Source organism: Micropterus dolomieu, linkage group LG17 (genome assembly GCF_021292245.1).
Source record: "Micropterus dolomieu isolate WLL.071019.BEF.003 ecotype Adirondacks linkage group LG17, ASM2129224v1, whole genome shotgun sequence".
NCBI lineage: Eukaryota > Metazoa > Chordata > Actinopteri > Centrarchiformes > Centrarchidae > Micropterus > Micropterus dolomieu.
Genome location: NC_060166.1, coordinates 11,473,246 through 11,486,433, shown reverse-complemented (window position 1 = coordinate 11,486,433; position 13,188 = coordinate 11,473,246). Strand labels below are relative to the sequence as shown.

Here is a 13,188-nt window from a genome sequence, read left to right as displayed (position 1 = left end):
CCATTGACTTCACCCTGGACAAAAATCAACTTTTCAACCATATTGTATTATCAAAGAGGATGCATAGCGTGAGCATACCGCGCCATTCAGATTTATTTTTGGCTTATCTTAATATTGACCTGACACATTAAACAGATCAGTTAAAAAATCCGCAAACATGAAGAAGCTTCCTCTGATGTGTGTGTGTGTGTGTGTGTGTGTGTGAAGGTGTGAGATGTATCTACCATGCCTCAGTGAACTCTGTCTGACTCACTTTAAGAGCATTGATTTTCTTTTTCATCCTGCATCTTCATATTGCATTTTGAATTAGGATTTTTTTTCCCTGTGATTTTGCATCCCTCGCCTAATTTAGCGCACTAACACTCTGATATGCTTTAAAACATACCCTTACATACCCTCTGTGATGATTTCCTTGATCCTTAAAATTGCCTCTTACATCTCTTTGATGAACCACCAGAGGCTACAGGCAACACCTGATGGTTTGACATGATTTGACGTTAAAACTGTAGTTACGTAATCCACCAAACCAGCTCTCTTGTTTAGTTGTCTTCTCACCTGTTTGGTAGAGCACCTTTTGAGCTGCTATATCTATCTATCTGGCTGAAAAATTAGGCCAAAAAACAATTCAACAAATCATTACCTAGGTGCACTCTGGTTATGACGCATGTTTGTAGTGAAATTTTAATGAAAAGGTTTTTATTCAGTTTAATTTAAGAGCATTGCCCAAAGGGCGTATCCAAACTGAAGTGTTCAGGAAGCACTGTGATGGTTTGTTGAAAACCATAAAAAGAGAATCTATTGCCAAAAAAACTACTGGGGAGCAGGTCTGATCTGGTTCTACAAAGATTAAACTGCAGATTATATGATGCTTTGTTGTTTTTTATTTGTTCATTTATTTAATTTTATATATAAGTCTTTGAATAATGTTTCATGTTTATGCTATAAGAAAACACTTTGTGCCTGTTGATAAAAAGAGATTCGTAATTAAGAAATTAAGAAAATATCCTTTATGTCACTTTAATGGAGAAATAAATGCCGATTTCTGATAGTGTACTTTTAACATAAATGGCCATCTTTACCATTTTGTAGAGGCTCATAATTAGAGAGATAACTGTGCAGTCAGTTGAAAAAGAAAAATAATGACTTATGTTGTTAGTCCCCAAAAGAACTAAGAAATCCTAAGTTCTCTCCGGGTGCTCCGGCTTCCTCCCACCGTCCAAAGACATGCAGACTAGGTTGATTGGTTACCCTAAATTGTCCTTAGGTGTGAGTGTGAGCGTGAGTGGTTGTTTGTTTATGTGTGGCCCTGCAATGGACTGGCGACCTGTCCATGGTGTACCCTGCCTTTCGCCCGATGTCAGCTGGGATTGGCTCCAGCCCCCCGCGACAGTGTACACAGGATAAGCGGTTGACGATGGATGGATGGGTAGAAACCAAATCTCTGTCACTCTATAATACCTTTTTTCAGTTAAGGTTGACTTTGTAGTGTGGTTTGTCCAAGTCTCAGACACGAATCCCTTCTTGTTTCTATTCAGATTCAGACTCAAACTCACTAAAGACTTCTGCCAAAGTGACACATAGAAAAGGTATGCCACTCACTGACTGAGTGTCTTTCTAACAGTGCTGTTCATAGACTTGCATATAATAATGTAATGGCGTAATGAAATGGCACATCATGCAAATAAGAGAAAAGGGTGCTAATACAAATATGCTACTTTAGCACCAAGGTCAGCACCATGGATTTATCAATGCACAGCACAGTTATGCTGATATTTCAGAGGCATGGTCGGGGCCTTAGAGTCTTTAACTTTATTTGACTGCACAAGCTTCAGTCAAATAAATATGAGTCAAGCAGACTATTCAGGTAAACAACCCATCTGCCCCTTCACCCTTTCTGCTACTAGGGGACGGAGGGAGGGATGGCAGGTTAACAAGGGGGATTCATTAAGGTAATTTTGCTATCATGCTGGAACACCCATAGTGCAAATTGTGGTTTAGGGCACAGGGGTGCTAGCCCTGGCGGATTAGCCTTAAAGTGGATGAATGCATTTTGTGCTCATTGTTAGTGATAAATTGGATTTTTATTTTTAGCAAATACGACAAGAAATCTGTCATCTTAGTTGATGCAGCTGAGTCACAGAATATATGAAAATGTGCAGAATAAATGCAGAGCTCACTTGCAGTGCAGTCTTAGTGAATTTCTTTTTTTAATATGCTATTAGCTGTCCGGCAACTACATGGGTCATGTTTGTGCAGCAACATCCTTAGCTTTGCTGTCTGATCGAACTGGCCCTGTACACAGCTGTGCTCTCTGTGTGATGCACTTCTTTCCACTTCTGCACTTACTTACAATTCGTCTCGTCTCCGCTGATGTTCTCTTCCCTCTATTTATTTTGTTGTTGTGCCAAATTAAGCTGTCTTTAAAACGTTAAATCTGTCATGGACTTGTACAAGGCATCATGAAACTTTTTGGCTCTTCAGAGTATGGCTTTTGGATAATTGGTCATCTTTACCTGAACATTTCTCAGTGTATGTTGTCAGTAGCTTCAGTACCTTTGCTCGTCTTTATGGCCTAAATACTTCTCTTTTCTTCAAATAGCTTTTCATATAATGTAGATGTTTTTTTTTTGCCACTGTTTGAACTTTTCTCAGTGAAGTGTGTGTTTTTGGCCACAAACTGAGCTTCATCTCTCTAGGAGTGTTCCAGAGGGCCAAGCTAAGGACACATATGCACCAGCTGCGCATTTTATTTTCTCTTTCTTTCTGAGTGAACTAAGTGCTTTCCCCTGGGTAGTCTCTCTTAGCTCTTTGTCCTAGACTTACAGTAGCAGTTATGGACCATTGCACCATATCTGGTAATTCTTTTTTGTCTAAGAATCTTTTTTCAGGCATTTTATAAGTACTCTACCAGGTGAGCTACCGAGGTGCCCTAATGCGTCATTTTTAGACACATTCTGAAGAGACTCGATATGAGGAAACGGTAAGTTGAGCGGGGCTTCTCACAAAGACAGATGAAAAGTTTAAGCCCAGACGTTACTGGAGTTCCTGCAGCTTTCTCCCAAGATACGTTCTGTCATGCATTTATCATAAGCTACCTTTTTCTTATGAAAAGACACAAAACAGGCTTAAGAATAGAGGAGCCATTACACTCGTTACCCTGAGGACATATGGTAGACCTACCCACAACCCCCTCTGTTCTCCTCTGCTTTTCTGGCAGGATAAAGCTGTTGTACTTCCCAGGACTTTAACACTGTGTATCACACAGGGAAGAGGGGGCGAAGGTGGTGATAATGACAACAGCAGTAGGGAAGACAATAATGAAAATAACGATCATATCCACGAGTAGGAGGGCTGGTGCTGGTGCTAATAAACTCCTCATTCTAGAGAATGTTTAGATTTTAATTATGGTAATGAACTCTTTCCATTATCATTAGCAGTGAGACACTGTCACTAATGTCATATTTGATTGGCTGTGCTGTATTTATATCGTTTTTTGTCCTCACCTAGACTTGCTGAAAACATTTTTTGCCACAATTTATCACATGAGGGTTTACTAAGAGGTCTATCTTAGCAGCAAGGAAGAATGGAAGACCCATCAGGAGTTCCATTCAAAACCTTGATAATAACTATGGAAATGGTGCATTTATTAACATTAAATTTACACATGAATCATTTTGGAGCACGTATGACAACCTCAAAAGGCGCATGCAGTAGAAGGTAGGAGGCATATTGAGTGTTTGAAGCCAAAGTTTTATTTATTTTATTTTATTTTTTTAACTTATTTTTTTTATTTTTTCACCATTGCATTTAGATTAACATTAATGCACTTGCACTCTGCCTGGCCTGCCTCTATCCCGGGGTCAATGCCTATTGCAGGAGTAACAGGGAGTGTAATTACCTTGGCTGTAAGTTCTAAAGTTTCACGTCCAGAGCTACTGTAGAGCTACAAGTCAGCACTATTCTGCAAACCAGTGTTCAAATCAAAAACGGAATACTTTAATACGCAAAAAAGGGTTTGTGTGGCCTTGTCCCTAGAGCATCTGCCCTATATGAACAATACATTCAGTCAGAAATGTCTCATCTGCAACTGCTAAATGTAATCAACCTAATTTTTATGTTTTCCAAGAACCTGTCAGCCATTGTGGCAACACTGTTTTTTTTTTTAACTGTCACCACTGCAAGGAAACTAAATGAAGGCATCAGTGATTTAACAGTGAATGGAAATCATTTGATTATGAACCAAAGGGTCTGTGAACCTTAATGATTCCTTCACTCACAGTATCACGACTCCCCATTGTTTTGATTATGTAAGTGCTGTACCATGGAAGGTGTCGAATGCTTCATTCTGTGTCTCCACAATACTTTATTGACAGTAAGACTAAAATACGACAGCAGAGAGTTTCATCATTTAGTGCGATAGCATGTCACAACCCAAGAACTTGAATTTTCTCATCCAGGCTGGCGGGGGAAAAAAAAAAAACGTCTTTTGAGCAAACTCTTCCATCTCAGGGAAGTCCATTGATTCCATGAGTCTGAAAGCAGTTTGACATGGTGCAAGATCTATAGCTCTATCCCGCCTGACTCATCTCTGATTCAGAGCATGTTAATCCAGCATATGGAGTGCAGTGAGGGAGCGATAAATGTTGTGATTGTATGCTGTGAGGAGAAACAGAGGGAGAGATCACAGGATACAAGAAACAAGACACAATATCACAGCCGAGACAAAAGAAGCAGAACCTGAGGGACATGTTTCCGAGTGCATGCCTACTGCTGCTGACGGCACCGTTGACTAAGGGGTGTGTGTGCAACTGGGCTTACTGCGCTTTCTAAGCTGATGTTTGTGTGGGTTAGTTCATGTTTGTGCGCTCATGTCTGTTTTTAACTGACATGACTGACTGATATTTGTTATAGCTTAAACAAGTATGTTTGTGTTAACATTCACGTATGTAGTGTAGTGTGTGTTAGGGTTTAACATTACAGTGAGATAACATTCAGGACTTTAGCATGTGCGTACCTTTCAGTAACACAGTAAAACACAGTAGAAAATCCTGTTAGCTAAACAGGGAAGAGCTAACAAGTGAGAAGAGGCTGATTTGATGCAGCAGAACTCGCCAATCCCCTTGTTGCCAACATCTTCCAGGTGTCTTGGTTTGGTGGCTGATGGAGAAACCAAGACCCTCTCACCCACCGAATGCAATGCTTTTTTGGAACACATAATCAATGCACTTAACCTTTGTTCCAACTCATTATGGAAAAACAAAGAGACATGTTGCCAGTTTTGTCTATGACACACAAGCTGGCACTTGAAAGGAAAATCAGCCTCATATGATTTGGCAAAGAGAGAGTGATGAGAGGCAGGGTAAGGAGAGATGTAGGGAGGGAGGGAAAGCAAGAGAAGAAAGAGATTGATCACTGAGTGGGTGGAAATGTCAGTGTGCTCCAGGCTATGCATTTCCCACATGTGGAAGCTGCCATTTGTGCTCTTTTTCACACTTCTGTCTAATGCTGTCTTAGACTTCACCTCCCAAGCACCTCCAATCTCTCTCTCTCTGGCTTTATTTATTCCCACGAGAACTTAATTTTACCTTTCCTTTCGTTTATAAGAAATGATTTGAACCCACTTTTTTAAGGTAATACAAATATCTATGACTTAACATTTTTTTCTCTGGAAGTGGTATTTCGGTAATGCTTTTGCACAGCTTTTAACAAGTACATTGCTCGTCCTTTCCTTTCATCATCCTCCCTGCATTACATTTTGTTACCTTTCCTCCTCATGTCTCTCCGCTCCTCTCCAATTTTCTCCTCTGTGCTTCCTCCAGAGGAAGCCAGTGCTTCTCCTTAATTGACTGGTTTTGTCAAACTCCCATATCCACTGTTCAAGGATTGGGACTGGGAGAAGAAATATGAATGTGTGAGTGTTTATTGTTGTCTCCCTGTGTGTGTGTGTGTGTGCGATTATGTTTGTGTATAGCATATTACTGTGCTTTACCCCCTCATCTAAGCCTCCGCCAGTCGCGTTAGTTCGCCCACCCAAGAAAGCCAGGATTCGCAAAGAAGGCCATAATTATAATCAATCATAAGGCAAAGACACTTCTGAGACATGCAGGAGTTTCAGCCTCCAAAGCTGCGCTGCTGAGCAGAAAGCCCGCCAATTAAGACTCCTCAGCTCAACACTGCATACGCTCAGTCACATTGTTGAGGAGGGGTTTCTCTGGGCTTCAACCAACAATCATCCAACACATACAGTATGCATCAAACACAGCTGGAAGCATGATGTTTGTGCTCTGCACAGGGTTGTTTATTGTTAGTATATCAATGGCATGTACACTCAGTGGCCAACAGGTTGGCCCCTTGTTTTACCTTCAAAAATACCTGAATTCTTCATGGCTTCATGGATTCACATAGAGAAGCTTTGATCATTTGTGTGTCACATATTACAAAAAAGTTTTGTTTCATATGTGGGCAGTGCTACTCTATCCAATATTCTTTGTATTATTTTCAACAGAGCTCAGTGCTAATTTTGACATATTTAATAGTTAAACTAATATGCCAATTAGTTCCTTGCCGACAAGATGCCTAAATCTATCTTACATAAAACAAAGCTATTATGCAAGCATTTCTTGCATCATCTCTTATTTTCCTTTAAAAAGAACTCAATAAGAGGGCACACTCATGCGGAATATTTCTCTGCTCCACTTTGATTACAGAGCTGGCAGGTTGCAGACAAAACCTACTTATGCATTTTCTACTGTGGATCAGTGCGTGCCTGCAGGCCAAGCTTAGTGCCAGATGCCCTATGACAATCTCCCTAATCTGATTAATCTCTATCCACACACCACATCATATGTACTGTATTTGTGCAGTAGTATTTTTTGCTAGTATGTGTGGGTTCAGACTGTAACCCTCATTGATTGGATGGAGAGATATGTTAAGCAAGACTTCTAGCATTTAATTATGGATGTGTGTACATGCCTGTTTACTGTGTGTATACAGTATTATTGGTAGATGTGTATATGGGGATATGGCTAAATCATGCAAAGCCTGCATGTGTGTGTGCTTGCAGGTCTTATAAGCATGCGTGGGTGCACATGTACAGTAGGTGCTTTTGTGTAGATGTATGTGTAGAAAAGTGGAAATACCTTGCAAAAGGGCTTAGATCAGAGAGGAAACACCTTTCCATCAATGAGGGCTGCCTCGTAGCAAATAAAGACGATTTAGTGTTAGCATCCAAGTTGATGAGCTAAATTCAAGGTGGTGGAGGTATTATCATCACATAATACATTCAGGGTAACATCAGCTTTGCTGCCCTTTTCACAGTGAGGATGAGATGTCATTGAGTTTGTTCATTCACATGTGTACTGCCGTGTCTGCCTCGGAGTGTGCTCATTGATTTTATCATTATTATTTTTCTCAAAACAGAAAGGTTGGCTATATCTGTGATGCAAGCTGTGTTTGTGAGTGGTACTGTGCATGTATTTGTGTTCTTATGTGTCCCCCGTGGTGCGCATTGAAGAAGGGCAAAGCAGTGGCTAAGTCATTAGCATAGCAACAAGTTCATGGGCTTAATTCCCAACAGCGCCCTGTTCCTCGCAGTCTGCATGCTGTCTGGGTGTTGATTGACCTCTAGTTACACATGGCACCCTCTGAACTGTCACTGCAGATATACATAGTGTTTGTGTGGATGAATGAATTCATGTTATTGTATCATACAGCGTTACAAGTAGTTTGTTAAGTTGTAATAGAGTTGTGTATGGAAGCCCTGAGAGGCAAGTGAGAGAGAAAAAAAATCTGATGTTTTTTTTTCTCTATCTGTCTTTATGACTTAAGAACGGGGGAAAGTTTTTGACAGGATAATCTTTCTAAGTTCCTGAAATGTTTTTTTCTCATCTGTGAAACAGGTGGGAAAAAGATTTACCAGTTGAAAAAAAACGTTTTGCCTGGATCAGCTTTCTAAGTTACTTTAAAAAAAGTTTTGGAAGGTGGAATTTCTTTTTTTGGCATTTCGGCATACACTGTAAACACAATATACATACTGTAAATTGTGTGTTTGCAAGTTATGTAAACTTTTTTTTTCACCTTTTTTGGTTCATAAACACCAGCGAAAACCATTACTCATGATTTGACTTAGAAAATGGATCACCAGAATTTTTTTTTTTTCTTGCTTTCGTCTCAGGGCTTCCGTAGTTTGTCTGTATGTTTATGGATGAGATAAACTCTTAGCTCACACTGTGGAGTTGTGGAGTGTCTGTATGTTGGGAGTGATTGGGTATATATTTTGTGAGCTTCATCACTGTGTATAGATTTATCTTTCCATAAGACTAAAGAAACAATCTGCCCCTGAGTATAACCTATGGTCCGTACTTTTTTTACCACCTCCTTTGATTAAATTTGAGAACTGCAAATCACAATAAAAAGCTGTTTTGGGGCAGATGTCCTTTTGGATTTAATTGATTTCAATAGGAGAACAGTTCTTCATCTTCATCCAGCCCTGGGATATAATTTTTAGACAGTCTCATTATACTAGCTCATATTTCGAAGCACGCCTAGGTTCGGGTGCAAATTGTACTTTCATCTTTTGCTGTGCTACTCAACTAGCGCTCAGAGTAAGGGGAGTGGGGAGTTCACCAATTCATCGAAGTTTTTTATCAATTTCCTTGATATCACTTCCTAATTGAACTGAGGCCAGCTCAGGACACCATCAGCAACAGACTGAGTGGGCAATCTACCCTGCAACCACAGAGACACAGAGTGTTAGGGAAATTATTCTCCTTATGACTATTGTGTCAAAAATTAAACCTTAGCTGAACTTTGTGAAACTGTCAGGCACTACACTAAGCACTATGTGCTGTAGGAGCTCATGTTTTAACTACAGGGCCAACCATGGCCTGCCAGGGCTTATTCATTATTTAGACACGACTTAAACCCAGTTCCCCGGTCCCCAACATCAAATTTCTCTCGCTCTTTTAACATCTTGTTGCCAACAGAATTCAACATCCAGCTGGCCCACAGCTTCAAATAAACTAATGGTGTTTTTTGATCCGTAACCATCGTGTACCGGCCATCTGGCAAAACCCCATTTGGCCATGCAGACGTTTACGCATTGAGAATTGTAAGTGTCTGTGGTATGAGATGTTGTCAAATCTTACTACTGGATCTTGTTGTGCCTTCAGCACACCTGTTGTGAAGAGCACCCTTATTGTTTTCAAAGAACTGAATTTAAAATTGACACAAGAATTGACACGATATCTCACCATCCTGTGTGCTACTGCTGTTAAGTTAGGGTTGTGATGGGGGCTGTGGCAACTGGAAACAATAAATATGTACAATAAATGTGTATTTCAATAATATAGGAATTCATGATATTGACATTTCCGTGTATATATAATAAGACATATACTATACATAAAGGTCCCCATTGTGTCAGTACAGATTATTTTTGACCTCTATAGAGGCCTGGAATACCTGCTGCTGTTTGCCATCCAGCAGGTTCGCTGCAGTCCTATTATACTCATCACACACACATGCTCACACACCACCACCACCCGGGTCCCAGATTGTAGTGACCTACATGTGGTGGATATTATTGAACTAGGTTACTGCTAATCAACTGCATGCCCATAAGCATTGTAAGTGTGTGTATGTGTGTGCACATGTGCAGAACAAATAAGATTGATTGGGTGCATATTGGTTGGTTAGCATATGGGTGTGTTGATGTGTATGTGATGATGGTTTTGTGTGTGTCTGTGTGTGTTTTTCTGTGAAATTGCCAGTACAGTGTCATTGTACTGCACGATAAAACCAGCTGTGGCTAACAAGCATGATTGTAAAAAAAATATACAACTGACACAGGCCTTCTGGAAATGCTGTCACAACGAGAAGATCAAAATATTAAACTTCCTTAGAACTGGCTTCTCCAGACATCCTCTGTTAATCTGGATCCCACCATGTAGTCAGCACTCCCACATTCAGGCAATCATGCATTGACTTGTACACACACACACACACACACACACATATATATATATATTTACACATATACGTACATTATATTGTATGGTACGAGGCAGGCAAACTCCAATGGCAATGTAGAAACAGATCACAGTGTAGCTGGTGTTGCAGCGACTGGAAACTCATTATTACTGGCCTAGATATTCACATTTACACCCTTTTCCTCCAGTGTCATGCACACACTTAAGCTCTACATGCATCTACATGCAAACACATGTACAGTACATGAACAAATCCACTTTAAGGTCTCACACAGAATTAGTGTTAATTTTGTCAGCCATTTTAAAGTTTAGTCTTAGTCCTATGTCAAATGTCCTTGTCAGGGGCGTTTCCAAGCTCTTGAAACATTGGGGGCTTAGCCCAGCCCAGAAATCTGTCATGTTTTCACCCGTTTTCACCCCCCACCCCCCACCCCCCGTTGTCGCCTAAACCAAGGTACGTCTGTAAAGCAACAGTAAATGACCTCCACACAGTAACTCTAACATTTGTCTCATTTTCTGAAAATAATTAACACTGATAATATTAACTAGGAGGGGCCTGGGTGTCCTCCCCCTGAAAAATGTGGGCTTTAAACACTTAATTTCCTGCATTCTGGTGAATTTCATTGCACCAATTTATTGAGGAAATGTCTGAGGTGAAAATTCAAAATAAGATAATTTAGTGCAATATAATGCAGTGGCTGTCAGACATTCTGTATTGCTGTCAGATATGTTTCTCCTGTAGATCAGCTTTTCTTATACAGTTTAATCCCAACTGAGTCTACATACATGCAGGCATGCCTGAAGTACCCCAAAGCCTTTTCAAATGTGCATATTGCACCATTTCACCTTAATGGTAAATTAGCTTAATTAATTTGAATTTAGTTTAAAAAAAATACTGATGAAATTCTCAGTCGGGGGATCCCCCGTCCAGCAGATTTTGAGCATTAAACACTTAATTTCCTGCATTCTGGAGACATTTTCTGAAGCAATTTATGGTGTAAATGTCAGCCTACACGGCAAAAGTTAGCTGGCAGGTGACAATTCAGAATATAAAAATATAATAGAATTTAATCAGCAGCTTATTCTTTCTTTACCTGAAGTTACTTTTTTTCTGTATTTACATTGCATTGCAGGTATTGTGCAAAAAACTATAGCTATTTTCCAGAACATTTTTAATGCTGTCAAAAAGTGGCTACATGTCCCCAGTGTAAATGACCCTCCCTCCCTGCTCCCTCCCTACAGGTTGAGCTACTCCATGCTTACCACTTCACCTCTACTCTGCTCCTGCTCTCTATCTGTCCCTCAGCCCTGTCACTTTGTCACTCTCTATCACTGTCTCGGGCCTCCTCTGCCTTGCAGTGGCCACCGCACCCCTTTACTGCACTAGGCAGGGTAGGCTATGCAGATCATGTTGAAGCTACTGCAGCTCCAGTATCAAACATATCGGTTATTTTCGCGAATTTTCCAGTCCACCCATGAGGCTACCCCTTTTAGACGTCTGACGGACACAGAGGCCCGTCTGGGACTGTAGCCTGCTCGATGAGAGAGCGCACTGATCTTTATCAGAGGAAGAAAACCGAAACTGAACACACTAATGTTCTCTTCAGCACCTCTGATAAAGTGCAGCTCACAGCCGCTTTAGAGGGAATAAAGCATCCTAGAGACAGTAAAACAGTAGTGTCTCACAGCGATGTGGACAGAGACAGCAGGATACAGAGCAACAGGTGTCTGTGTCGCGGTCAGGTGTGATATTCTCTCACTACTGTGCGGCGACTGTTTGTGTTAATACATTGACTAGACACAGACCGACAACATTTATATTTAAATGTATTGATTACAGTTTTGCAATTCAGAAGTCGCGGACAAGCCCTGAAGCTGTGAGCAATGCGCGCTATCTCTCTCTCTCTCGCTCTCCTCTAGTGCTCTCTCTAAATGCAGGCAGTCTGAGTACGGTGTGTGTGGGGGGTCACATTACGTGAACAGAATGTATCAATTATTGCGAGTAGCCTCCCCTCTTTGAAGACCTGCGAGACAGGCTGCGTCATGAAGATTATTGCATATTAACATGGAAAATATTTTGGTTGCTGTTGTTGAGTTACATTCGGGGCTAAAGCCCCAGAAAAATGACCTGGCGACGCTGTTGGTCCTTGTTAGTTGTTGTCGTATTTAGTCCACTGTAAACTATTTTTTTACATCAAGTTTTAGTTGACTAAAAGTCTGGGTATTTTAGTCTGATTTTAGCTAAAAGAAAATCAAAAGTATTTTAGTCTAGTTTTAGGCATTAACCATCATTTTAGTCTTTTCTAAGTCATTAGTATAATTTTGATTAGCATTTTGGTCAATCTGCTCTAACCAAAATAGAGATGTTTATCATTTTAGTCTTTATTTCACTCTTCACACATAGATAAATTGTTTTGTAAATTTTGAATGTTAGCTTTGTTCTCATTATTTACTGCAAAGGAGACATTAACTTACCTCAATTCCAGGTGGTTAGCCTTGATAAGCCCCTTCAAGTTCGTAGAGTTTTTTCCAAATATCTTATAACCACATTGCTTGCCGACTGATATAATTAGGCACTCTGATTTTTTGTCTGCCTCACTGTATTTGAAATGGGACCAAATATCTAAGCACCTCTTTCTCCCTATGTTGTGCATCACCAGAGTTCACATCATCCACAGTAACGTTTTCCTCACGCACCAGGATTCGCCCTGGTCAGCCAGCATTCAAAGCACAGGAAGAAAAAAATACAGCTGAAGGAACACACTGTTGTGAAAATTTAGAGGGAGAAAATACAGCCTGTATTATTTTGTCTCCTCAGTATACTGGCAAACATTTTTATTTTATGAATTACATTTTAGTCTCGTAATTTTTCGTCAACAATATTACATGTTAAGATAGTCACAGCCCGTGTTTAAGTACATTGTCGCCTTCTCATCATTGTCTCCTTTTAGTCTTGGAAAAAAAGGTCATTGACAAATATATTTCGTTCAGTTTTGTCTGACAAAGACACAAAAACACTACACAGAATTCAACCAGCTCCTTCACAGCCACCAGGCAAATAACCATATCTCTTCATCTGTCATAGTACAATATGTTTAAACATGCATTTCCTCCAAGTCATGTGCTGTTTGGCACTAATAAAATGCTGATGGTCTGCTGCTGCTTGAGTGGATTGCAGAGCCTCTTTACACTCTGAATC

At 40.3% G+C, this 13,188-nt stretch overlaps 1 protein-coding gene across 2 annotated transcripts in view; it reads left to right on the top strand.

The window, feature by feature from the left end:
• The window catches only part of LOC123985620 (limbic system associated membrane protein), a 520,828-nt gene that overhangs the window by 287,768 nt on the left and 219,872 nt on the right, over positions 1–13,188 (top strand). The gene's annotated exons all lie outside the window — the stretch shown is intronic.